Source organism: Eucyclogobius newberryi, unplaced genomic scaffold, assembly GCF_026437365.1.
Source record: "Eucyclogobius newberryi isolate DKJ021-1_F unplaced genomic scaffold, fEucNew1.0.hap1 SCAF_20, whole genome shotgun sequence".
NCBI lineage: Eukaryota > Metazoa > Chordata > Actinopteri > Gobiiformes > Gobiidae > Eucyclogobius > Eucyclogobius newberryi.
The window spans coordinates 27,406,501-27,433,811 of NW_027315835.1; the positions used below are offsets into that span (position 1 = coordinate 27,406,501).

At 47.1% G+C, this 27,311-nt stretch overlaps 1 protein-coding gene across 12 annotated transcripts in view; it reads left to right on the forward strand.

Moving 5' to 3' along the window:
* cacna1g (calcium channel, voltage-dependent, T type, alpha 1G subunit) overlaps window positions 1-27,311 on the forward strand; it is a 296,305-nt gene that overhangs the window by 218,312 nt on the left and 50,682 nt on the right. The gene's annotated exons all lie outside the window — the stretch shown is intronic.

Here is a 27,311-nt window from a genome sequence, read left to right on the forward strand (position 1 = left end):
GTAAAAAAAAACTCTTACCATAGAAAAAGTGCTTCCTACTTTTCAGTCCAGTTCAGAAATGTGGAGAAAGTACGGATACCTACTCTCAAATGTAGTTAATTCACTATTAAAAGTTAAAAAGTATCCACTGCAGGATGCTGGACACAGCGCGGGATGTGCAGCGCAGGATGCTGGACGCAGCGCGGGATGTGCAGCGCAGGATGCTGGACGCAGCGCGGGATGTGCAGCGCAGGATGCTGGACGCAGCGCGGGATGTGCAGCGCAGGATGCTGGACGCAGCGCGGGATGTGCAGCGCAGGATGCTGGACGCAGCGCGGGATGTGCAGCGCAGGATGCTGGATGCAGCGCAGGATGTGCAACGTGGGATGCTGGACGCAGCGCAGGATGCCGGACGCAGCGTGGGATGCTGGACGCTCCTGGACTCAGCGCGGGATGCTGGACGCAGCGCGGGATGCTGGACGCAGCGCGGGATGCTGGACGCAGCACGGGATGCTGGACGCAGCGCAGGATGTGCAGCGCAGGATGCTGGACGCTCCTGGACTCAGCGCGGGATGCTGGATGCTCCTGGACGCAGCGGGGGATGCGGGATGCTCCTGGACGCAGCGGGGGATGCTGAACGCAGCACAGGATGCTGGACGCAGTGCAGGACGCAGGATGCTGGACGCAGGATGCTGGACGCAGGATGCTGGACACAGCGCAGGATGCTGGACGCAGCGCGGGATGCTGGACGCAGCGCGGGATGCTGGACGCAGGATGCTGGACGCAGCGCGGGATGCTGGACGCAGCGCGGGATGCTGGACGCAGCGCGGGATGCTGGACGCAGGATGCTGGACGCAGCGCGGGATGCTGGACGCAGCGCGGGATGCTGGACGCAGGATGCTGGACGCAGCGCGGGATGCTGGACGTAGCGCAGGATGCTGGACGCAGGAAGCTGGACGCAGCGCGGGATGCTGGACGCAGGATGCTGGACGCAGGATGCGGGATGCAGCGCAGGATGCTGGACAGCACACATGCTCGGCTTTGGAGATGCCCTGGAAGAGGAAGTTGAGTTGTGAGCGAGCGGGCGAATTGCACCTTCTCTTGTGTCATCGATACTCGTGCACTGATCTCACAGTCTTTACTTTAAAAGAGACTCCTGAAGTCCAGGGACAGAGGGACAGCTTCTTCCTGTCCCAGTTCATTGTGATTCAGATAAGAATCCAGGCCAAAGTGTTGCAGGTACAGTCTGTTAATGTAACTCAGTCCAATCATATTTGTAAATGGGCCATATTTACATTCATTTAAAATCCTTTAAAACACCACATTGTGTAAACTGCAATAATCTGTGTTGTGCAAAAGTGCTTTTTGAAGTGTCTAATGTGTTGAACACAGTTTTACTGCTCCTAGTCTTGTTAAATCAGACACTAGGCGCAAAACGTTCTCATTTGCATTGTCTCCGCCTGCTGCGTTTGTGCTGCGTTTGTGCTGCGTTTGTGCTGCGTTTGTGCTGCGTTTGTGCTGCGTTTGTGCTGCGTTTGTGCTGCGTTTGTGCTGCGTTTGTGCTGCGGCCTGAGGGAGATCTCCCTGCACAAGCTTTTTGCTCCAGTTTAGCACATGCAACACGTTTCGCTTACTAAATCTGGCCCTTGTTGTATCTGACATTGAGAAACTCCCAATCCAGTCACAGTATGAGCTTTGTTTTGAGAGGAACAGTTATGGTAATCACTCGCTGTATTTAAAATGACCTGGACATGTCTCGCATCTGGAAAAGCTTTGCTGGGTTTCAGGGATTTGAACATTATTTCTGCACAATGTGCCTCTTGACACATTCACAGAAGTTAATTACCCATATTTTCCAGACAATAAGTCTTTTTTCATACTTTTGGCCGGGGTGCGACTTATACTTATACTTATACTTGTACTCCCATTTGTTATTTTCACACTTGCAACTGCATTTCATACTCCAGTGCGACTTATATATGTTTTTTTCTTCTCTTATTATGCATTTTTTGGCTGGTGCGACCTATAGTCCGGAAAATACGATGTATAAACAGGACAAAAAAAGCATCCACCATCACAAAATTGTTTGTCAATGTCTCAACAAGATTTATCAAGTGAATTGATTACACTGCTTTAAGAATACGGTTTTGAGCCAGAGAATGTAAAACATGTCATCCATTTGCATGACATGTTTTATGTTTCATGTTTTGGAGCTTTTTTATGACACCCGGACAGTTGGAAATGTCTGCAAGTAGGCTAACGTTTATTAGCATAGCCACGCAATAATATGTAGACTAGCATCAGCCAGAACGACCTGAAACAAAGAGGTCAGCCTGAGTCTGGAGTGACCTCTGTAAGTCCACTGGTCCCTCCTGACCACAGTCCTACAGTTCTAGACAAACAGGGTCTTTGGAGACGTGCAGAGAAAGAATCCTTGCCCACTGTCCAGCAGACGGCGCAGCGCCTTTCGTCCTCAAGATGGCAGTAAACGATGAACATTAAACTAATTAAACTCGTCTAGAAGAAACTAACTACATTTTAAAATTTAGAACATTATAAAATGACTCCTATTCGCCTCTGATTTTAACCAAATTTGCATCAATTATTAAAATTTCAAGCATTGACGCGATAGCGCCCCCTACAGAGTTATATCCAAATATACATAATGAGATAGAGTAAATTGTCTTTTGAAAATCTTAAACATTTTCCACAGAATTCGTTTTCGACCTTCCAATCACAAACGCTATTTTTGACAGTTTTGCCAAAATTTAAAATAGCAACCTTTTGTAAATGAGCACTTTTACACTTTATAATTTAACTTCAAATTTGGTGACTATGATCTTTAAGAACGGAGCGTCAAAAGTGATCACATTTTTGGGTTGAAGCATTACGATGTCAGAGCATCGGAGCCGTACATTTCCCTGACTGTTGTGTCATTTACCGCGCTGATGCACAGGAGCATGTTATTCAAATGAGGCTGAGTGAGGGCCCCACATCAAAACGGGGCTTGGTAGTACTCCAAAGTGAAATATTACCTTTGGTGCTACTTCTTTGAGAGTGAAGTAGAATAACATAGCAGAGCATATAGTTTGAAAATATGTTATACAATCTCATCACACACGTAATTTAACCACAGTGAGGCTATTACAGGATTGTTTAGATCTGCATCTATGACGTCAAAGGCCCTCGTCCCAGGCACATTCTACATCCTAAACCGGCCCCGCTCCTGCAGTCCTGGTTTGCTCTTTTTGTGCTGTCTTTGGGTAAACTTCCTGCACCAGAAACAACAATAACACAGCACATTTGAATAGACGCGGCCCCACAGTCCCACAGGATAAAGAGCTGAAGGTCCTAAGCTTAAAATGAGCTTAAACATGCATTATGTGACTTATGTGGGGATTTTTGCCATGGAGATGTTATTGTTTCGACTCAAATTTTCCACAATATTGCCTTTAATGTATCTGTTTCCATGGAGACAAACAAGTGGAGCCAACAGGTCAAGTTACAGCTCAGATCTGTGAAGAGGCGACTCTCCTTATGGTGAGAATGCATATTTTCTAACACATTTTTGAGACTAAAAACGTTAAATGCCATACTGTGGAACATGCCAGGTAAAGATAAGATAAGATAATCCTTTATTGTCCCACATGGGGAAATTTCATTGTTGCAACGCAGGTAGATCCTGAGGTAGATACAGAAGAAAAGAACAGATCACTTATAGGAAGTTTAAAAAACACTCTCAGTAGAAGAAGAACTCCCATAGACAAAACCTCCCCTTTCCCAACAAGGGATGGAGGGGAAAAATAATAAAGATAAAAATAAATAAATACCATTGCATGTGATCACGACATTGCACATGAATTGCACATGAATTGCACATGAATTGTAAAGCATTGTGCACCGCTAATTATGACATTTAAAAGTGGCTTTGGGAGTGTCTATGTCCCTATTTCATGTGACATTTTAATCACATAGACATTACATATAATTGTGTCAATGTTGTGTTCAAATTGTCACTTCGCCAACAAAATGTTTGGATGAATGTCTGGTGCCTTCTGTTGGTAAACAAAAACAAAACTGATTTTCCCTTGTCAGGAACAGACCCTTGAGCTCCATATACAGGCTGCAGAGGGAATTACATACATTTTCTAACTTAAAGGAATAATGGACGATTTTTCGCCGATTTGAGAGCTCAAGCTGAAGTGCACATGCCACTCGCCCCGTGCACATGCCACTCGCCCCGTGCACATGCCACTCGCCCGGTGCAGAAGCCACTCGCCCCGTGCACATGCCACTCGCCCCGTGCACACATGCCACTCGCCCCGTGCACATGCCACTCGCCCCGTGTACATGCCACTCGCCCCGTGCACATGCCACTCGCCCCGTGCACATGCCACTCGCCCCGTGCACACATGCCACTCGCCCCGTGCACATGCCACTCGCCCCGTGCACATGCCACTCGCCCCGTGCAGAAGCAGAGAAAAGCCTCACGACTACACGTGCGTTTGTTTATTAGCGCGACGGATTGCATCATCTCTCGTCTCTGTAGATTTCCGTCTCTTCTGAGCTCGAACTGTCTTTCTCTGTCTTAATTTTGTCCTGTCACTGAGGGAACTATATTATGATAGATCAATGCGCTTAGACACAGGGAAACGTGCTGCTCTCCTGGGGACGAGCCACACGAGGCTGCAGGTGAACAAGGCTCTGCAGGTGAGTGAGGCTCTGCAGGTGAACGAGGCTCTGCAGGTGAACCAGGCTCTGCGGGTGAACGAGGCTCTGCAGGTGAACGAGGCTCTGCAGGTGAACCAGGCTCTGCAGGTGAACGAGGCTCTGCAGGTGAGCGAGGCTCTGCAGGTGAACGAGGCTCTGCGGGTGAACGAGGCTCTGCGGGTGAACGAGGCTCTGCAGGTGAACGAGGCTCTGCAGGTGAACCAGGCTCTGCAGGTGAACGAGGCTCTGCAGGTGAGCGAGGCTCTGCAGGTGAACGAGGCTCTGCAGGTGAACGAGGCTCTGCAGGTGAACGAGGCTCTGCAGGTAAACGAGGCTCTGCGGGTGAACGAGGCTCTGCGGGTGAACGAGGCTCTGCAGGTGAACGAGGCTCTGCAGGTGAACGAGGCTCTGCAGGTGAGCGAGGCTCGGCAGGTAAACGAGGCTCTGCAGGTGAACGAGGCTCTGCAGGTGAACGAGGCTCTGCAGGTGAACGAGGCTCGGCAGGTGAACGAGGCTCTGCAGGTGAACGAGGCTCTGCAGGCGAACGAGGCTCTGCAGGTGAGCGAGGCTCTGCAGGTGAACCAGGCTCTGCAGGTGAGCGAGGCTCTGAAGGTGAGCGAGGCTCTGCAGGTGAACCAGGCTCTGCAGGTGAGCGAGGCTCTGCAGGTGAGCGAGGCTCTGCAGGTGAACCAGGCTCTGCAGGTGAGCGAGGCTCTGCAGGTGAACCAGGCTCTGCAGGTGAGCGAGGCTCTGCAGGTGAGCAGTAGGTGCGTTCTATGCTTGACACGTGGCAGGACTAATCGGCAGTCCACGCCACGAGGAAATGAGACTCAGATTTGGGCCAGAAAATCGTCCATTACGCCTTTAAAACAATGCCTACAATTTAAAAACACTTAAAAAAACAACATATCATATTAAGGCATTGAGAGTGCTCTTCGCTGTCAGCAATAACTTCATAAGTTGAGGCAATGTAACTGCTATGCTAATGCTAATGCATCCTCGTCCTCTGATGGTTTATGAACTTAAGAAGAAGACTGAATTTGTACCTGGGATGCAACTATCCAGGGGAAATTGAAACAGAATAAATGTAAAATGTAAATGAAGCTAAACAAAACTCCTGGATGTTTTGGATGAGGGAACAATGTTTAAACCTGGTTTAAAGCTCACACTTTACATGAGATGTGTGAGTGAAAGTGTTCATCTGTGCAGAGTGATAATAGATATATCATCTCTGCTTTCCTTTGTACAAGTGTGGATTGTGTGTGTAGAAGTGAACAGAAGGTGCTCTCTCTCTCTCTCTCTCTCTCTCTCGTCTTCTGGAGACATGAATATTTCTGATTTGGGCCCAGTGGTAACTCGACTGTTGCGGTGGAAAACAAACGTTTATGGCAGCAACGAAAATTGAGATGTTGGTGTAAAAACCTAAACTTTTAGTAAAACATGAAAACGTCTCCCTCCAAATGTGTTCGGAACGCTCTCCTGGAACCACGCTGCCGCTTTTCTTTAACATGTGAAGTGCATTTGGCATTAGTATTGTAGATGATAAGTCACAGTCATTACTAAACGAGAACAGGCTGAGAGGGGAGCAGTCAGTTACTAAAGTTTGTTCATGCTAAAGTTTATATTGGAATAGTAGGCAGAAGGTCAAGGAAGCACATTAAACAGGCCTTTGGTCACGTCGGCATTAAGATACTTCACATTTGGAGAACACGCTGGACACCTGGGTTTCCAGAATGATCTTTCAGCAGAATGAATGAATACTGAAGTTGAAGTAAATTTGAAATGAGGCAACGTGACTGATGTGCTTATAATGTTCGTACATAATAGATACTCAGAACACGTCCGGTGAGGGTTTATGGAAATAAAAACTGTGCATGAAACCTCAGGAGTTTTACCTGAGATGTTGAAACTGAGTGATTTGTGACACTCCAAGGACCTCGTGAACAGGGTTAATAAAAGTGTGAATGAAGCAAAATACATTATTAAAAGACTGAATAAGTCCACTGTGCATTGTTTAATTAGCTGAAAGTATTGTCAGTGAAATAAAAGAGAGAGTCATGTTAGGAGCAGGAGACAGTTCTGTCGCCATGGAGACATGATGATCGAGTCAGGAGGAAGACATTACACTGAGATATCAATCAAATCATCAAATGTAATCAATATCGTGACCCATGCATCGAGATACATATCTAATCTTGACAAAACGATATTGTTGCGGAGGAGCAGAACATTGAATCTGCTTTAAGTGCGTATTTGGAGGGTTTTGAAAGGTTTTAGACTAAATGAATTAAAGGTTTTTTCAGACATTGTTTGGCAAGTTTCTCTCCCAAACAATCAGAGACATGTTTGAAGGGTTTAAAGTCTGAACAGAGACAGGAAGATGAGGAGGAGCTGCTGAGGAAGAGCACGAGGATGACACACAGACTGGTACAAACAGAGACTTTACTCTGTTAAATAAAATACAAAATAAAACTAAATATTCAGAAAAGTGAAGGAAGTGTGGATACTTATTTTACATCATATTAACCTATTCTACCTATATCTAAACAGTGCTAAATGAACGAGAGCCTAAACATTTTATCAAACATTTCCTTTTTTAGCAAATGTGGGCTGTTCTAATTAGTGTCATACATTTTGAAATAGATTTGATCCTTATTTTAGTAATACATTTAAAAGTATTTTGTTAAGAGCAATTATTTCTTGATGCAAAGTATTCAAAAGTGTCTGAAATAACCACATAACATGAAGAAAATACCCGCCTAGTATCGGGTCCCATAACATTGATATTGGCCTGAAAGGTGCAGTACACAACAAGTTTTGACCACATGTTAATTTGCCAGACGTCCTGAGAGAAAAGTCATGAATGCTTTGAGTAAATACTTTATTTTGAGTTCCTAAACATTAGATTCCAAAGTAAAGCTACCCCAGAGCAAGTTTAAAGGACAATGCAATACAAATAATGCAGATTACGTGTCTTTTAAATGAATAAATGAGCGTTTTGGACCACGCTGCGTCTCATCTCAGTGGCACTCGCCGTGATCGATGGGAAATAGCCTCATTTCAAGCTAATGCGTTCTGAAACATGGAGCTGATCCGTACAAACTCTGGCTGTGCTCGTCATAAACAACATTCCTGCTGCTTCACTTCCTCACCTTTTCACGTTACCACGGAAACGGCTTGGCCAACCACCAGAGAGGTGCCTGAAGAAGAAAACATGTTGGCAAGCCAGGGTTTGGAGAAATGGAGCGAAATATGAATCGCATACAACACAGACATTCATAACATGCTAGCGCGCTAAGCTAATACGCGGTTTGGCTAACGATAGAAGGGTGGAGCAGGTGCGCGGCGGCTCCATTACGGTCCGCTCTGGCTCTTTATCATCATGAAGGAAGAGTAACCGTCCAAACCCCATGTGCCTCCCATCTGCGTCGTGCCGTTATCTAATCTCTCATCTGCTTTATTACGATTGATTGCTTTTCTATCCAGTCGCGTTCATAAAGTAGTTTGATTACACTAAATAGAGCTTGATACTATAATGATGTTCGAGATCATTATAAATCCCATAAATGGTTCTCAACCGCAGATTGCTGTTCTCACTGGTGTGTTTGTTAGATGTGCAAGGAAATATTAAGCCAGTATAGAAATACTTTATGTGAAGTGTGATTTCATGTTTTTCCGAGCTTGTAAGCAAAAGGAACAATCTCCTAGAGCCGCAATGATTATGTTTTATGGTCGACTATAAAAGAGTAATTGTCATTTAGATATCGTAATCATTTATCCAGGTTAAACAGACTCTAAAACACAGAGGCGTTGTTAAATCCAAAATGGAGATGTCAGCAATGCATTTTTTTGGTAAATGTTATCTTATTAAAAACCCTCATTCGCTTTATTTTTTTCAACCTCTTCTTAGTTAGTCATGTATATTAGTTTTGAAGGCGCAATGGATGATTTTTTGGCGATTTGAGAACGCAGGTGGAAGTGCACATGCCACTCCCCCGTGTGGACTGATACAACACACACGTGCGTTTGTTTCTTAGCGCAACGGATCGCATCACATCTCTCGTCTCCCGTAGATTTCTGTCCACTTCTGCGTCAGCTCGAACTGTCTTTCTCCGTCTTCATTTTGCCCCATACACTGAGGGAACTATATTATGATAGATCCATGCGCTTAGACACGTGGAAACGTGGGGACGAGCCTGACGCAGCTGCAGGTGAGCGGTAGGTGCGTTTTATGATTGATACGTGGCAGGACAAATGATTTATCCACACCACGAGGAAATATGATACAAAATTTGCTGAAAAAAATCGTCCATACCACCTTTAAGTCTTTAACGTACACTGATCGTAAACATAATGACTGCCTCGTGGACTCGCGACAGCCTTGCAGTCGGGGTTAGATCCTTCAGAGACTATGATCGTTGTTATGATCGTGCTGCATTCGGGTCTTTCCACGTGCTAAACCTTCACAAAATACATGACAATATAATGCTAAGCCGCGTCGTCTTGCACGTTGTCAGACCTCGTACACGTGAATCGAAGCGCTTAGGTTTTCACTCTTAAATTCTCCGTTCATCCTCGTCACCCTGAGCCCGGCGATCAAAGTCGGTTCATGACGTGATGTTGCAGCTTCATCTTTGTTGGCACTACGAGATTATAAGCAATAACCATATCTATCTGTGTCCTTTGTACTGTAGCCACCATCCCATCGCCATTTACGACAACAAGCGTCTCTACTTTGTAATTTGTTTAGTTAGAACATTAATTGCATTCAAATGAAAGAAAGGATCATGGTTAATGTAATGAGTGGACGCACAGTAGTATCCTTGACTTACTGCAATACAAATATATAACCCTTAACCCACTGTTTGCTTTGGCTCAAACATCTGTCATTTTGCATCCAAATATAGTCATAACCCGAATAAATGTGGGATTGATGAATAAATATAGATATATATATACTCGCACCAGCTAACAAATGCATAATAAAGAAGTAGAAAATATATATAAGTATTAATCACATATTCTAATTAATCACGTTGATACAATCTAAGACCAAGAACAGACATTTCATCTTGAAATGCACTTTAAATAATAACAGATGAGAGAACATGGTGAATAGGTGTACGTATGCTAACGCTAACACCTTCAGCTACATGAGGCACAGACAGAACTGTGGTAAGTGTCTGGTATGTTAACGTAACATATGAACAGTTATTCAGATAACTATAGCATAAAGAACATGTAACAAGTTTACCAAAGCATCAGTTTTACCCCAAATCACTAAATCCATTGAATTCTTCTTCCTCTGTGTCACTTTTAAACAACTCCACAAACTCCGGAGGAAGAGGAAGTGCAGATTCTTCTTCTGCGTCGCTGAGAGCCTAGAATGCCCACTTGTGGTTGCCAGTGTGAAAATAATGAACAAAATTATATAATCATGTGTTAATAATATCACATGTAAGTCGCACAGACAAAAAATAGATGTGCGACTTATAGTCCGGAAAACCCGGTACATGCATCTTTCATTTTTTAACAGATTTTAAAATAATAAGCATTTAAACGTTGCTTAAGTCTGGTAAAGGCTTCAATAAAAGTTTGATGGCACAAGGTGTAGGTAGCAGTGTGAAGTGCAGTGGCAAATACATTTCATTTTTCATAACTTGTGAGGCCAGTAATGCAGAAGGATCTCACGTCTTTGTGGAATTACGACGCATCATTTTTCACTTTTCCTGTGGGAGACTTAAACTTGCATCTACATCATCTCTTGAAATAAATACATTCTAATATAGTTTTCTCAACTGTGGACCATTACTCTCAGTTTTGATTTTCCTAGATCGATAATGTCCAAACATAATAATGCATTGGATTTATTTTTCAAGACTCCCTTAAAGTGCTGTACTTTGCATTATTCATTCACACCACATACGGTCCAAACGGGGCTCCTCCTCCTTAAGTGACCCGTACTGGCCCATTAAGGCGGCCCACAGTGAACCCTGAGAGGTCTGGCTCACTTTGCCTATCGGGACACTTTAGCTGGAGATGATTGGATACGAGAGAACACTGACAGATACAAACAGAACATTATTCCTCACCAGACGCCGTTACAAACCGCCATATTTCCACTGAGCTAACGTGAACTATCAGCTGTTTCCTGTCTGTCGACGCACAGCACTCGCAGCCAAACCCCAAAACATCGTATTTCCAGTGCAAAATGCCTCAAATGTCCTACGTAAAGAGACGTTATCGCGGGGGTTACGTTCCAAAAAGAACCCGCGATAGGCGAAATCCGTGAAGTAGAAACCTTTATTTTTTTAGTTATTATCCTATGAAATACTCCATAAAACATTGAAAGCAAGGAACAAAACCTTTTTACAGGCCCAAGCATTTGTTTAACAAATAAAAGTACTGGATAAACGTTTGTTGTTGTTTTAAGTTGAACTTTTTCTGCGATAGTTAGCATCTTCCTCTGCCTTTTGGGCCCGACCGCAAGTGCCTTTTGTTAGTTTCTTAAGTTTCACTTCTCTAAGTTTCACTTCTCATGCCTGACAGCTAGGGGGCGATACTGTTCTGTTTACCTGTATTACGTGTCTGGGTGGGACCGAGGTAGACGTTGTTGTGTTGCTAACGTGAACGTGGTGTTCGCTAAATAAATGAACCAAACCTAAAGTGGAGTTATCATTTGGACTAACACTTTTGTCGGTGCAGAACGTTTTGTCGACATTGTGGGTGTCAATAACGGTGTAACGTTATTGACACACAGGTAGAGAAGACGCGGAGAGACTGTTTAGCCAATGATGCAAATCCGTGAAGCAGCGAGAGCGTGAAAAGTGAACCGCGTTATAGCGAGGGTTCACTGTATACGGTCTTTGCCATAGCACAGGGAGGGAAAGGTTGCTCTAATAATACAATAAATTCACTATAACAACCAAAGTTATAAATGTAATGATTCAAATGTTGCTCCTTTTGTCATCTTCCTTCACATTTATCATTCTGAGCTTTAAGTAAAACATGTCCAAAACCAAAACATACTCGCTCTAGTTTTCTCTCTCACCTCTCCAAGAAATGAATGCAAATTAACTTATATTTTTCACCTTTACAATATATTATTGATTTAAACAATTCTGCAGTGACGCCCCGAGTGATTTTACTCCAACTAATTTTAATCAACGCAAAAACGTGACAATATAATCAATTATGCCAGCAAATGAAAAATAACATTCAACTTGCATTTTTAATGATTGTTTCAGCATGAACATAACACCTCGGCGTAATGACTTCATTTGGGTTTGAAAGTTGTAAGTCATTTGTGAAAGTGAGAAAAGGACCCCACGACACAAAGCTTAAATACTTAATGTGGGGAACTTGGCTTATGAATATTTAATCTCCCTGGATGTCTGGAGGAGAGTATTGGGCCGGGCTGGGCAGCGTTCCACATAAAGTAGGTAGATTTTAATTTTGAATGCTTTCTTTGCTGTCGCCGGATGTATTTTTACGTCTGCTGCAGGACATATCGTGAATGGAATCTGATGTTTTCTGTTGAATGGGGTTTGACGGAGCGTTTGGTGGAAGTAATGAGATCGCCTGTGGGAATAACGGGACCTGACACGGAGCTAAGGTGAAGGCGGCCCGAGAATAATGTGAAAGGAAACTCTGTCAAAGGCGTTTCCATGACGAACTGGGCTGGACAATACCAGAAAACACAACTCAAGCCTCCGCATAGACTCACTCTCTCTCCTTTGTCTTCCCGTTTCAGCTTCTCTGCGACGTGTTGATTTGCTTTTGGACATAGTAAGTTATGTTAAATTTGAGCAAATGAGTGATGATCTAAACACGTCCAAAGACATGCATTTGTTTGGTAAAAATTGGAAGCGCTAAATCCGCCCTATGGTGTTGAAAATGTGCATATTCTGCTATAACACTTAAAACATTGCATCTGGTTCATCCAATGTATATGTCCATATTATGACTTTTTTACCATTAATTTAGAAATAAAGTAAATCATTGACGGATGGTGAACTTCAGCAATTAGCGCCAAAGTGGTGGAGCCGGCGTTTCCGTGTCCGATCACCGGCTCCACCACGAGCCGCACGCACCACGAGCGAGCGGCGCCGCTTCTCCTCCGCTGCACCGGCGTTTCCACGCCCGAAAACCGGCTCCGCGCTCCCGCACCCGCCGCCCCGGAGGTCTGTACATGGGCGAAGGTGTGGCCCCAGCCCGCCACAGGAGCAGACACGGAGAGCGGGGCACCGGCTCCACCCGGAGAAAAGCAGCCCCATACAACCAAGGTACAGCCCCGTTTCTCTGCTTTACCCGCTCCACAGACGGGGGCGATCTGGTCACAAAACTGGACTCAAATGCGTCTTGATTGGGCTAGAGCAACGCCGGCGTCTGGTATGTGGACTGCCGCTTCTGTCCCAACGTCTTTGTTTTGTTAGTCGTTTCCATTGTTTTGTTTTGTTCCCGCGTCTCTGTGTTGTCTTCTGTCTACATCCCTGTTCCTTAACTTCATCGGACATTACTGCACCGTCCATCGCTCATCTCCTCCCTCACTCCTGGACTATCTACTGCCCTAGCCGCCAGCTAACAGCTGGCTTAACACCTGCGGAGGTCCGTCATGGTATCGCGGGGCCTCCCTGCCGTGCAGACAAGGTCTGGGGCAACCAACGCCACTCACTCCACCAGCTTCAACACCCGGTCCACTGCTGCTTTTTCACAACTCTCTGCCCACCAGCTTCTAGTTAACCAGCCTCTAGCCACCGCCAACATTCTAACTGGATTACTCTCATCTGCTGCTACGTTCCATCTCCTCCTCGGACTATCACTCCCACGCCTCCAGGCCACCGCTCCACCAACTTCTCGCCTACTCACCTTCACCGCTGCTGACCTTCACCTCCTCAACCATAACCACCTTCGCCAGCCCCGCTACATCCACAGGGGCTCTGGTCTCTCCCATAACCAACACTCCAACGACGGCTCACCTATCCCCTCACTCTGGACTAGTTTTCGCCCCCCTGTCACCCCCACCTGCCGCACTGCCAACCTCAGCAACCTCCGCCCCCCCACCCCTGCGCCCCCATCCATCTCCGCGCCCCCATCCATCTCCCTTGCACTGCTGAACTGCCGCTCCCTCGCCAACAAATCACCTGTTATATCTGAACTGCTACTGGACAATAACATTGATCTGCTTCTCCTCTGTGAAACATGGCAACAGCCCCTGGACTTCTATGCTCTCAACCAAGCCACTCCCTCCAACTACACTTACACTGCCAAACCCCGCCTCTCCGGGCGTGGGGGAGGTCTTGCTGTTATTCATAAAAAATCTACATCCATCACTGAACTGAACCTCAACCTTCCATCCATCTCATCATTTGAATACCTCGCCTTCTCCCTCCCCAACTCTATCACCGCTATCCTGATCTATCGTCCCCCAAAGCCCCACCCCTCTTTCCTCACTGAATTGTCTGAACTCCTCACCATCGCATCCTCTCTCTCTGCCCGCCTCCTACTCACTGGTGACTTCAACATCCACATTGACTGCCCCAACGCCCCACTGACATCCGACTTCCTCTCTCTCCTGGACTGCTTCCATCTCACCCAACATATTGACTTCCCCACCCATACCAAAGGCCACACTCTGGACTTAGTCTGTTCCTCTCTCCTACCCATATCTAAGCCCCACCCCCTCCCCTTCCCACTCTCTGATCATCTCTGCATCCTTTTCTCTGCCCCCCTACCCTCGCCCCACAACCCCAAAAAACGCACCATCACCTACCGCAATATCAAGTCAGTCAACCCCCTCACGCTCTCCCAGCTCATATCCTCTGCTTTCCCCCCTGACTCCCCCCCCTCTTCCCCCGACGACTATGCTGTCATGCTCAACACCACCCTCTCCGACTCCCTTGACTCCCTAGCCCCCTGGAAAACCTCCTCCGTCTCATACATCAACCCCGCCCCCTGGTACACCCCTGAACTCCGCACCATGAAGCAGACTGGCCGCCAACTCGAACGACTCCTCAAAAGAACCCGCCTCACCGTCCACGCCGAAGCTTTCAAATTACACATCTCCTCCTACCGTGACGCTCTCCAAGCCGCCAAATCTGCCCACCTCTCCACCCTCATCAACAGCTCCCACCGGAGCCCTCGCACCCTGTTCTCCACCGTCAACAAACTGCTCCAGCCACCGGACATCACTCCACCCTCCTCCCCTGACCTCTGCAACTCTTTCCTCCTTGCCTTCAATGACAAAATTTCCAAAATCAACAGCTCCATGACTGCCGTCTCCATTAACTCCATCACCACCCCCACCCCTGCCCCCCCTCCGCTCCCTGACCACCCACCCTTCCCTGCCCTCACCACCTTCTCCTCTGTTAACTCCTCTCATATCATAGACCTCATCACCGCTTCCAAAACCACCACCTGCTCTCTCGACCCCCTCCCAACGACTCTAACCAAGGCCTGCCTCCCTGCTCTCATCCCCCATTTCACCACCCTCTTCAACCAGTCTTTATCCCTCGGCCATGTTCCTTCCATCTACAAACTGGCCTCCATCACCCCCATCCTCAAAAAACCCACCCTAGACTCCGCCAACCTCTCCAACTACCGCCCCATCTCCAACCTGCCGTTCCTCTCAAAAACGCTGGAACGCATCGTCGCCGCCCAACTTCACACCCACCTCCAGTCAAACAACCTCTATGAACCCCTCCAATCTGGCTTCCGCCCACTTCACAGCACTGAAACAGCCCTGGTCAAAGTACTCAACGATCTCCTCACCTCTGCAGACTCCGGGGCCCTCAACATCCTGTTACTACTAGACCTCAGCGCAGCCTTTGACACTATAAACCATTCCATCCTCCTACAAAGGCTGCGCCAACTGGGTGTTGAGGGCTCTGCACTTGACTGGCTCACATCCTACCTTACCAACAGGCAAGAGTTCATTTCCCTCTCCGGTCACTCATCCACCCTCTCCCCAGTAACGCAGGGGTCCCCCAGGGCTCAGTCCTCGGCCCCCTCCTCTTCATCTGCTACATCTTCCCCCTTGGTCACATCCTCCGCCAACTCAACCTGGACTTTCACTGCTACGCTGACGACACCCAGATATACCTCACCACCAAATCCACCCAAAACCCTCCCCTCAGCCACATCCAAACCTGCATCTCTACAATACAATCATGGCTCACTCTCAACTTCCTCAAACTGAACAGTGACAAAACAGAGCTCCTCCTCATTGGCACCAAATCCACTCTCAATAAAACTGGTCCCTTCTCACTCAGCATCGACACCTCGACCATCACCCCCTCTACCCTGGTACGCAATCTCGGTGTCATCATGGACCCCACCCTCTCCTTCACTCCCCATGTCAGCCACATTGTCAAGACCTCATACTTCCACCTCCGCCGCATCGCCAAAATCCGACACTGCCTCACCCTCCCCGCTGCTGAATCCCTCATCCACGCCTTCATCTCCTCCCGCCTTGACTACTGCAACTCCCTCCTCACTGGCATCTCCTCCCATTCCCTCCACAGACTCCAAATGGTCCAAAACTCCGCTGCCCGCCTCCTCACCCACACCCGGTCCCGTGATCACATCACTCCCGTTCTCCGCTCTCTCCACTGGCTCCCCATCAAGCAGCGCATAAACTTTAAAATACTCCTCCTCACCTTCAAAGCTCTTCACCACCTTGCCCCCCCCTACCTGTCTGACCTCCTCATCCCCCACCGCCCCTCCCGAGCTCTCCGATCCTCCTCCTCTCTCACCCTGACTGCACCAACATCCCGACTCAAAAGTTTTGGCGACAGAGCATTCTCCCGAACAGCACCCCGACTCTGGAACTCCCTCCCCCAACCTGTCCGCCACTCTCCCTCACTCACAACATTCAAATCCCGCCTAAAAACATACCTCTTCACCCAAGCCTATGACCTCCCCTACCCCTAGCCTCCTCTACCCCATTGCCTACTCTTCTACCTCCTGTTACATCCCCATCTTTTTCTCTCTACTTCTTCTGTCTTGTTCATTTTATCTGTATATTAATGTGTTCTGTACGTGTTGTCCCCCCTGTCTGTAAATACCCCCCCCTTTTTTATTATGTTCAGCGTCTTTGGGTCACTGAAAAGCGCTATATAAATAAAAGTTATCATTATTATTATTATTAAAGCTAGAATGACCTCATAAAAGAGCTCTATTGCATTGGGATTATGACATCACGCAAATGTTCAGTTAGCCTAATGTTAAACCAATGGAAATACTACGCTTCGTTAAGTAAAGTATTGAGCGTGATAAATATATTATCAGATTGTAGAAAAAGGTTAAAGAACGTTACATAGTGAGACTAAACAGCCTCTTCACAAGAGGCTCTATCAGCACAGAAGAAATACTAGTTCAGGACCACAGAGCGCCGTGCATCTTCATCTTGAAGCCTCTAATCACTCGTTTGAAGATGGTGAGGTGAAGATTTTAAGCAGGAGAAAAGATTGTTTGAAAGAGGAGTTAAGGAAGCTATTTTTGTTAAAAAAAGAAAAACCTTCTTTAAACAGAAATGGAGGGTTAAGATTCAACCTTCCTGTAGTCTACAATGGTATTCTGAACCCCTGGAGAGGTAGAGGACCAGGGCCAGGACATTTAGGTGCTAATCAGGTACTCAGGTTGGATGAGCCAGGGTCTCACAAAGACAAAGGGGATACTAATAGCCCATTAAAGGGTTGAATAGGCTCGGTAGATACAAAGAGGGTAAGTTTCGGGTTGAAACAAACAACAAACTCATTCCTCTTCAGGAAGGCTCCGCCCAATGGGCTGGACTTACCACAGAATAGTATAATTATCTGAGTTCTCGACCTAAATTCTTTTATTGACAATGACTCTTTGATGAGAGTCGAAACGTCTAATTCTTTCTAACTGAGTCCAGATGAAACAACTGAAGCTTTTTCTACAATGGAATACGCCTGGACGAATGAGGGATTACACCGACGTATTATCAGATTGTTCCACCGCTTTCCTTTACTTTGAATAGAGTTTAAGTTCATGTATTTTTATGGATATTTTTCACTGCCGACAAAAACATAGTGTCATTTGTTGATATCGGTCGAACAGAAATGTCTTCGCGCCCCGTACCTTAAGAACACTGAATAAGTCATCGCTCCCCAATGTTGCTTAGTCGATGGCTGTTTCTGCTTAAATTAACTCAAATGAATATGTTAATTTCACTGAAATGTGTTTTTTATTATTTTATTATAGTGTGCTTGTATTCCTATGAATCTGAATGAACAAGCTAAAGACACATTTCTGCCATCGCTGTGAACAAAACAGATCATTTTTTATTATTTTGCTGCCTCTTTAAAATGAATGCGATGGAATGTTCATATTTGTACCAGGCCGTGTGCACAACTAATTCTAATTCTAGCAGTCCTGGATGGCTCTACTGCAGGGGTGTCTAAACTTTTTTCACCAAGGGCCGCATTTTGAACAGGGCAGAGGGCCACAAACCACTTGACAATGTTGAATTTGTTGAATGACAAAGCGAATCATTCGACATTTTGCATTTCACGTAATTGCGATGAGCCTCCACACATTTAATTAGACTTAGAACATTAATATTCAGTTTGTACAACATCAATAAGCCTGAATTTTCACAATTCCACAGTAAAAAGTACTACTTTTTGTTGTTTGGGCCGACATAGCAGGAAGCTGGAGGGCCAACAAAAATTGGTCTGAGGGCCGCATTTGGCCCCCGGGCCCTAGTTTGGACATGCCTGGTCTACTGAGTTTCTCTTATTATTTCTTTTTCTAACCCTTTTATATATATAACTTTCTTACTTACCTATTGTCTCTTTGCGTTATCCACTGAATGTTACGTTTCCTTCTTGATTTCCATTGGACGGACACGACTTGATTCGATGACCTCACTGTTTCTGGAGCATAAATGCAGTTAGAGTGAACGATGCGGCCCACAGATGCTAGCGCTAACGCCTCCGTGCGCTTTCAATTGTTTTGTTTCAGGGGGAATTATTTTGATGAGTTAATTTGCAGTGAAATCTGATGGTGAGAAGTTGCAGTTGCAGAAGTGCAAATGTCGCCGTGGACGAAACCTTCCAGCGGCGTCCACCCTGTCATCTCTGTACCTTCCATCGACCCCTCTAGCTTTCCTTTGTCCATCCCATCCCCCATTTCCAATTTATCCTCATTATTACGACAAAAGAGTGTGGAAATTCTTCAAGTTTGAACATTAGTGGCATTGAAATGGAGAGAAGGATCAGGGGGTGAAGAAGCCTGCGCTCTGGTGGCGTTTTGGGCGGAGTTTTTTTAGTGCGATCAGTAAAAAAAGTCGGTATTGCACCTTGTCATCCATGTTCCCCCGCTGTCCCGCCCCTCTGCCTTCTCTTCACCCCCACGCTGCCAATCGCTTCACCATCTCAGCCGGCCATTTCCGATTTTATCCATCTTGCTCAAGTATGACTCAGAAAGAGGTGTGTCAGTCCAGACCAGAGAACGTGTGTGTTTCCATGACATTTCTTTAAATATATGATTTTTTCAATACTTTACGTTGTTGTGTTGTGTCTGGGTTTTCTTCATTTGCTCTGCTGCATGTCCTGACTTTCCATAATGTCGTTTTATCCGTGCGTTTGACCCTTTGTCCCGGCAGCAGAGCATGTTGGAATTCCAGTTCTTTTTTTGGATGGTTTAACCCGTTTGCAGTTTCTTTTTGTAGGCTCAGTGCTTGCTGGATTTCTAAATTGGACGGCGCTTCTTAATTCCGGGCAGGCACTGAGTCTCAAGGTTTACAACTGACCCTTACAGCCAAGGTCCGGGGCATAAAAGCAGCAGCAGCACTCGCCCCAACAACAGCACTCGCCCCAACAGCAGCTCTCGCCCCAACAGCAGCACTCGCCCCAACAGCAGCACTCGCCCCAACAGCAGCTCTCGCCCCAACAGCAGCACTCGCCCCAACAGCAGCACTCGCCCCAACAGCAGCTCTCGCCCCAACAGCAGCACTCACCCCAACAGCAGCACTCACCCCAACAGCAGCACCCGCCCCAACAGCAGCACCCGCCCCAACAGCAGCACCCGCTCCAACAGCAGCACCCGCCCCAACAGCAGCACTCGCCCCAACAGCAGCACCTGCCCCAACAGCCGCACCCGCCCCATCAGCAGCACCCGCCCCAACAGTAGCACCCGCCCCAACAGCAGTACCCGCCCAAACAGCAGCACTCGCCCCAACAACAGCACTCGCCCCAACAGCAGCACCCGCCCCAACAGCAGCACTCACCCCAACAGCAGCACTCACCCCAACAGCAGCACCCGCCCCAACAGCAGCACCCGCCCCAACAGCAGCACTCGCCCCAACAGCAGCACTCACCCCAACAGCAGCACCCGCGCCAACAGCAGCACCCGCCCCAACAGCAGCTCTCGCCCCAACAGCAGCACTCGCCCCAACAGCAGCTCTCGCCCCAACAGCAGCACTCACCCCAACAGCAGCACCCGCCCCAACAGCAGCACCCGCCCCAACAGCAGCACCCGCTCCAACAGCAGCACCCGCCCCAACAGCAGCACTCGCCCCAACAGCAGCACCTGCCCCAACAGCCGCACCCGCCCCATCAGCAGCACCCGCCCCAACAGCAGCACCCGCCCCAACAGCAGTACCCGCCCCAACAGCAGCACTCGCCCCAACAACAGCACTCGCCCCAACAGCAGCACCCGCCCCAACAGCAGCACTCACCCTAACAGCAGCACCCGCCCCAACAGCAGCACTCACCCCAACAGCAGCACTCGCCCCAACAGCAGCACCCGCCCCAACAGCAGCTCTCGCCCCAACAGCAGCACTCGCCCCAACAGCAGCTCTCGCCCCAACAGCAGCACTCGCCCCAACAGCAGCACCCGCCCCAACAGCAGCTCTCGCCCCAACAGCAGCACCCGCCCCAACAGCAGCACTCACCCCAACAGCAGCACCCGCCCCAACAGCAGCACCCGCCCCAACAGCAGCACTCACCCCAACAGCAGCACCCGCCCCAACAGCAGCACTCACCCCAACAACAGCACTCGCCCCAACAGCAGCACTCACCCCAACAACAGCACTCGCCCCAACAGCAGCACTCACCCCAACAGCAGCACCCGCCCCAACAGCAGCACTCACCCCAACAACAGCACTCGCCCCAACAGCAGCACTCACCCCAACAACAGCACTCGCCCCAACAGCAGCACTCGCCCCAACAGCAGCACTCACCCCAACAACAGCACTCGCCCCAACAGCAGCACTCACCCCAACAGCAGCACCCGCCCCAACAGCATAAATGTGAATACTTTCACTCTCCCTCTATCAGACGCCTGTTCCTCTTTCTCTTAAATGAAGAATGATAATGGACATTTTCGCTTGAGGAGTTTGCAAACCACGCCGTAGCATATTTAAAACTATCACTACTGAAAAAAACATACAATAAGCAAAAAAATTATATATTATAAAATTATATCACTCAGTATTTTTCAACAGATCGATATCAGTTTGGTCACTGTTTTCATCTCCACGAGTTTAGATGGGCGGGATCTACAAGTGGATTAGCCAATCAGGGACATGCACAGTTTGTTTGTGTCAAAACACACTGGAATGAAAAATATTGCATATTTTTGTGGAGTCAAAAAGCACAAAACGTGCAACTTATCCGGAAAATAAAGTAATTAAGTTTGTCTATGGTTAGATCTTGACAATGTAGCGGATGCATAACGGTTGCTAAGTTATAATGTTTAAATAACCAGATAATGTGTGCTAAGTCATTTGCTATGACCAAAGAGAAATTGTATTACATCTAACAATATGAAAAGGAAATTTAGATTGATAAACTTAGCACAATGTGCCGTCTGGTTCGCTGCTGTAAGAAAACATTACCTTGAGTGTAAGCAGCTGGTGACTGTATTTATGCATTAATTTATACGTTTACAAATGTATGAATGTGCAACGCTGCTGCTTTTAATCCCCGCACCGTTTTATGATCATTTCTATCACTTGTATGTTTTCCCTACATATTCATTGCCATTCCAAATTTCATCCACCGTGTGCTTCCTGACCAGTCCCGATGTGACCGCCCCAATCGGAGAGGACAAAAGTGATGCTCGCATCGCTCAGTCTTGTGGATTGTCTTTGTCGGTGTAGACACTTTCCACCTCACACTTCACCACAGACACATCCAAACTGTTCCGTAGTCATGACATTCTAGACCTGTGCGCACCTTGACGGTCACAGGGTTTCCATAGTGACGTGTTGTGATGTATCCATTGAGGTACGAGACCAGGTTGCCCATTCTCACTCTGTATTTCCCAACAAAGACCGCTTCGGAAATGTATTTTAGACATATGTTTTGGAGAGTGGCCATGTGCAAAAGCAACCGCCCCGAGCCGAGTCCTTAATGTTCAGAGATTGTGGGGAAAGGTAAGTGGCATCGCGGAGCATTGAGGACGTCATGCTCATGGGCTTGTTTTTGGACTGGGAACTTGTGTTTTTCTGTTTCTAACAATCTGTGGGACGTCGGGCAGATTTCCAAACAGGGCGTTCGATCTTGAAAAGTGGTCCATTCTGCGAAGTTTAACACATTTCATTTATTCAAGGCGAGACACTGCGAGTGATGAGAAAAATACTTCATCCTTAGTTTACTCACAGTTTTGTTTGCATATTGGATACGTTCAAAATTTGAGGAGATTTTGAATAACTTATTTCATATTTGAATGACAAGATTTGAGAGAAAACTGACGAAAAAACAAAAAAACTATATTTAAAAAAAGCCTGTAGTGTCTCGTCTTAATTGAATAATTGGGATTGGATATTGTAATGGCTAATTAGCGGCATTGCTAATTGTATCATGATGCTAACAGTATTAGAGTCAGATAGACAAATTAAAGTCTTAATGGTTGCTATCAAATACTGCATATGTCTATAGTAAAAATGCATCTTTAACTACTCAGAACTTTATTGTCACGAATGGTTATGTCATCATACTTAAAGGTGTTACTCATAGTGTGATGAATGGGTTAAAGGAACAGCCAATAGAAGCCTGCCCGAGTGTCCCGAGATACCACTTGGATGTTTCTGAAATGAGGTCATGACCTTCAGGTTTCCACAGGTGGCGCTGTGTGATCTGAGAGGAGGCCACACCTTCCACAGCCCGGGAACCACTGACCAATCACTGTGGGGCTTCTCATTCCAGAATGTACAAAATGGCGATATTCAGAGTTTTTAAACATATACATCCATCACATTTTAAAAACTATTCCCTTAGTGCAGTTGACTTAATTAAAATAAAATACAAATAATTCTAAAATGAATTACTCAGTTTAGCAGGTACTAAAAATAAAACTTTAACATACATAAAACATTAAAACTAAATGGAAAGTTTGTTCTTCATCATCCTAACCAACCAGTCTGACATCGTAGTTGCTCGTCAAAATGTCATAAATGTGGAAATTTAAGAGGTTTTAGGTAAATTATGTGTTCCCTGGAAGCATCTTACAATGGGCCCCCATAAAGCCCTGAAAAGGTGAATACATTTGACCACTGTGACTCGATGCAGAAAATGAATAAAAAACTGAAGTCATACTCTCGTTAAAAAGTGCTGTAATTTCTCCGTAGAGGATAAAATAGCAGCAATTTAACTCTCACCTTCCACTACGTGGGTTTCCCCGGAGATCAGAAGAAACGCAGCCAAAAACGGCTTTTTCTTTGCCCCGTTTCATCCCAAATCCCTTGTTCCGTCTCGCCCTTTCTCCTTCTATATTAATGAGGGCACTTTTTGTAACAACTTCTACAAATGAGGCGGAAACTTTGGCTTTCCAACCCCCAAACCCTCCGAACACAAAACCCTCTCAGCGCATTTAGATGAAGGATGACACCGGGAGGAGGCGGAACAAAGACGACAATGTTCTTTCGAGTTGTGCACCTGCAAAATAGTTAGTAGAACAGAGTAAAAATAATGTTTACTCTCCCGCACAAGACAAAGAAGTCAGTAAAAAGTCAAATCTGAACTCTGGGTCAATGGGACAAGCTGTGGCTCTGTCCCCTTAGGGCTGAAAACATTTAGGGCTGAGCCAAACACACTGAATATGCCCCTAAACCAGCTTTATCACCGTCTACTCCCTCGGCTGTGTGGACAAACGGCTCGCCTCATTCATAAAAAGCCAGATATTTCATCCAGAGAGGTTAACAACAAAGTCTAAACTCATATCTTAAGGTGAGACACTGTTTTTGGTCTCTCAGCATATAAACAATCACCTGGAAATGACAACATTGTCCAGCTTGCACTTAAAGATGTTTTATTATTTCATTGAATTAACGTCATCCAAAGACTTAAATGAGACAGCGTACTTTAAAATGTTGTTTAATACATATTTATCTGCAGTGTCACGCCTACAAGTCACAGATAATTAAAACCTAACTCAAGCGCTTTCCCTGCTTGTACTGTAGACTCCTCTTCCATCCACTGAAATAGAGTTAATAATATAAAAGTCTTTTCACAGCCAATTAAATCCGCAATTCTAAATGATAAATCCAAACATTTGTAACCCCAGCGACCTCCAAAAGTGTCCTGCATTGAATCCCTGCTCAATTCATTTGAGAAGCCAAACCTTGTACTCCATAAGTCCTATTATTTCCATTTTGTGGCACGCACATCTCTACAGGAAGTCAAAACCATAGTTCAAGCCATAGTCCGTATCCCGCCGGCAGTATCAATAATTATCAGCAGGTGCAATTTCAGCACTCCGCTACCATGACCCTAGACACGAATATCTGATCATTAAGAAGAAAAAAGAGAACGAAAGCTTTGGACAAGTAAAAAAGAAATAAAAGTCAGTTTTTGACTTTTTAAAAAGAAGGTGTCATCCTCTGGAGACTGTGGGTTAATAAGCAAAGCAAGAAGGTTAAAAATAGTAGTTGGTAGCTTGACATTGATGCATAGCCAGAGATTATTTGCTGTAATGCATATTTGATATGTCTGAAAACCAGAATCAGATGCATAACATTATGTCATATTTTAGATTTAACTACAGGTTTCTGCATTTCATAAGGTGCGACTACTTAGATGTCTGCAAAGTACAACGCAATAATGAAACAACCATTCAACCATTGATCGCTGGTGTACATGATTGAGTTAAAACTGTTCCACTCTCACTCAAACCCTTTGGGACACTAATATTCACACACATGTTGGTGAGTGAACAGCTTTAGAACAGAGAAGTGAAGGTTGTACCTAAGTATTCTGTCCAAGCCGATGCAATAGTCTGAGTTTTTTTACTCTCTACTATATGAGGGAAAAGTTGAATCGCCCACATCTAATTTCCCAACACTACCGAAATATCCATGACCCAAAAACCTTCCAAGTTGTGCTACTTTGCAACAGTTTCCAGCAGTAGCACGTTGTTGCACCTGCTTGTGTTTGCTTCAAGAGACAACGAAAGTTACGACTGTAACTACGGTTCTATGAATCCCGGATGACCGCCAGAGGCGGTGCATAAAGCACTGGATGATCATCCTTGCGCATACACAGGTCGAGAATTAATAACAAAAAAGTCACCTTTGACCCCCCGGTGGCTCACGTGAGTCTATATAGTCACGTGACACCGGGAGCTCAGTCCCTGGAAACCTTCTCGCAAAGCACGAGAATTCCGAGGGACCAGATGCTCTGGCGGTCATCCGGGATTCATAGAACCGTAGTTACAGTCGTAACTTTCGTTCTATTTCATCCCTACTGACCGCCAGAGGCGGTGCATAAAGCACTGGATGACGAATACCAGCAGGGTCCCGAGGAATAGACAAAACCATACCTCAATGGGACGCAGAAGAGTGTTGCCGGAGAACCTCTTCCAGCGGTTGTGGAGAAACCACATTCACTCTGTAGAATCTTGCAAATGTATTCGGGGATGTCCAAAAGGCCGCCGCACAGGTCACGTCCAAGGACACCCCGTTCATAGCGGCCCGTGAAGTGGCACCTCACCCCGGACGGCAACGGTCGCCCTTGTCGAGAATAGGCTTCCGTGATTACATCAACAATCCAGCGCGCGAGACGCTGTTTGGACAGAGCCTGGCCCTTGCGCGGGCCGGCAAAACAAACAACAGGCTCTCAGATTTGCGTATCAACGCTGTAGCACGCACATATGCCTCAAGCGCACGGACAGGACACAGCTGTTCGGCGGCAGATCCCGCACCAAAACGTGCAAGTTGTAGCGGCCGGTTGTGCCCCTCCGACAAAATCACCTTTGGAACAAAATCTATATTCGGCCAAAGGAAAACCCCAGAGTTGTCGGGGTGCCAACGAAAACAGGAGTCTGCCACGGACAAAGCCTGGAGCTCACTCACCCGCTTCGCCGAGGCCATCGCCAGAAGGAATGCCGTCTTCATTGACAGCCATTTAAAGTCAACCTGCGACAGAGGCTCAAATGGAGAGGATCGCAACGCCTCCAGCACCAGGGACAGGTCCCACGCCGGGGCCACAGACCGGGCGGGCGGATGCAAACGCCGAGCACCCTTCAGGGTAGATGGAGAGCGCCACTGGCCAAGTGGCTCCTGCAGGAATGCGAGCACCGTTGACACAGCACAATGCACTGGATCCTCCCCGCTTTTGCGACACCAGGCGTCAAACAGTTTCCACTTGCAGGAATACAGAAGACGGGTAGACCGGCATGAGCATTGCTTATTGTGTTCCCAATCTCCCCGGCGTACCTCGAGAAGGTCAGGCCGGGCCATGCAGCGGCCATACCCAGAGCTTCAGGCGCTCGGGATTGGGGTGCAGAATCTGACCCCCTAGTTGAGAAAGGAGATCCCGCCTTGGGGGTAGACGTCGCGCTGTGCCGCAGCAGAGCCTGGGCAGCAAAGGAAACCATGTCCTCCCTGGCCAAAACGGGGCCACAAGCAGGAGACTGTGGCCCTCCTGAAAGACCCTGAGAAGCGTCTGATGAATCAGGGGGAATGGGGGAAATGCATAAAGCATCGTCCTCGGCCAGTCGTGAGCCAGTGCGTCCTGACCCAGTGGGCTGGCCCTGTCCGCCAGCGAGAACCACTGAGGGCAGTGTGTCGCGTCGCGGGAGGCAAAAAGATCCTCCTGTGCCCTGCCGAAGGTCTCCCAAATGTCCCTTCACCACCTCCGGGTGAAGCTGCCAGTCCCCCGGCAGCGGCCGATGGCGAGACAGGAAGCCCGCGGACACATTCCAAACCCCCGGAATGTGAACAGCGCTCAGACTGGCAAGGCGCGGGGTAGCTCAAGTCAGGACCCGTTGTGCAATCCTGAACAGGGTCACCGACCCAGTGCCGCCCTGGTGATTTATGTGAAAAATCACACTGGTGTTGTCGGACCGTACCATGACATGACGGCCGCGCAGGTGTGGCAAGGAATGGCGCAGCGCCAGCTCGACAGCCAAGAACTCCAGCACATTGATGTGCAGCCTGCTCTGCCTCTGGGACCATAACCCTTGCACCATCCGTGCCTGCCATGTCGCACCCCAGCCTAGGAGGGATGCGTCGGTGTACACAACCTCCCGTCTGGAAGGAAGAGGCCCCAGCGGAACGCCCTGTGTCATAAAGGCCTCGTTCCGCCACCTGCATAGAAACACCCGGCATTGGGGAGATACGGGTAGCCGCTGCCGCCTGTGATCCTGACGTG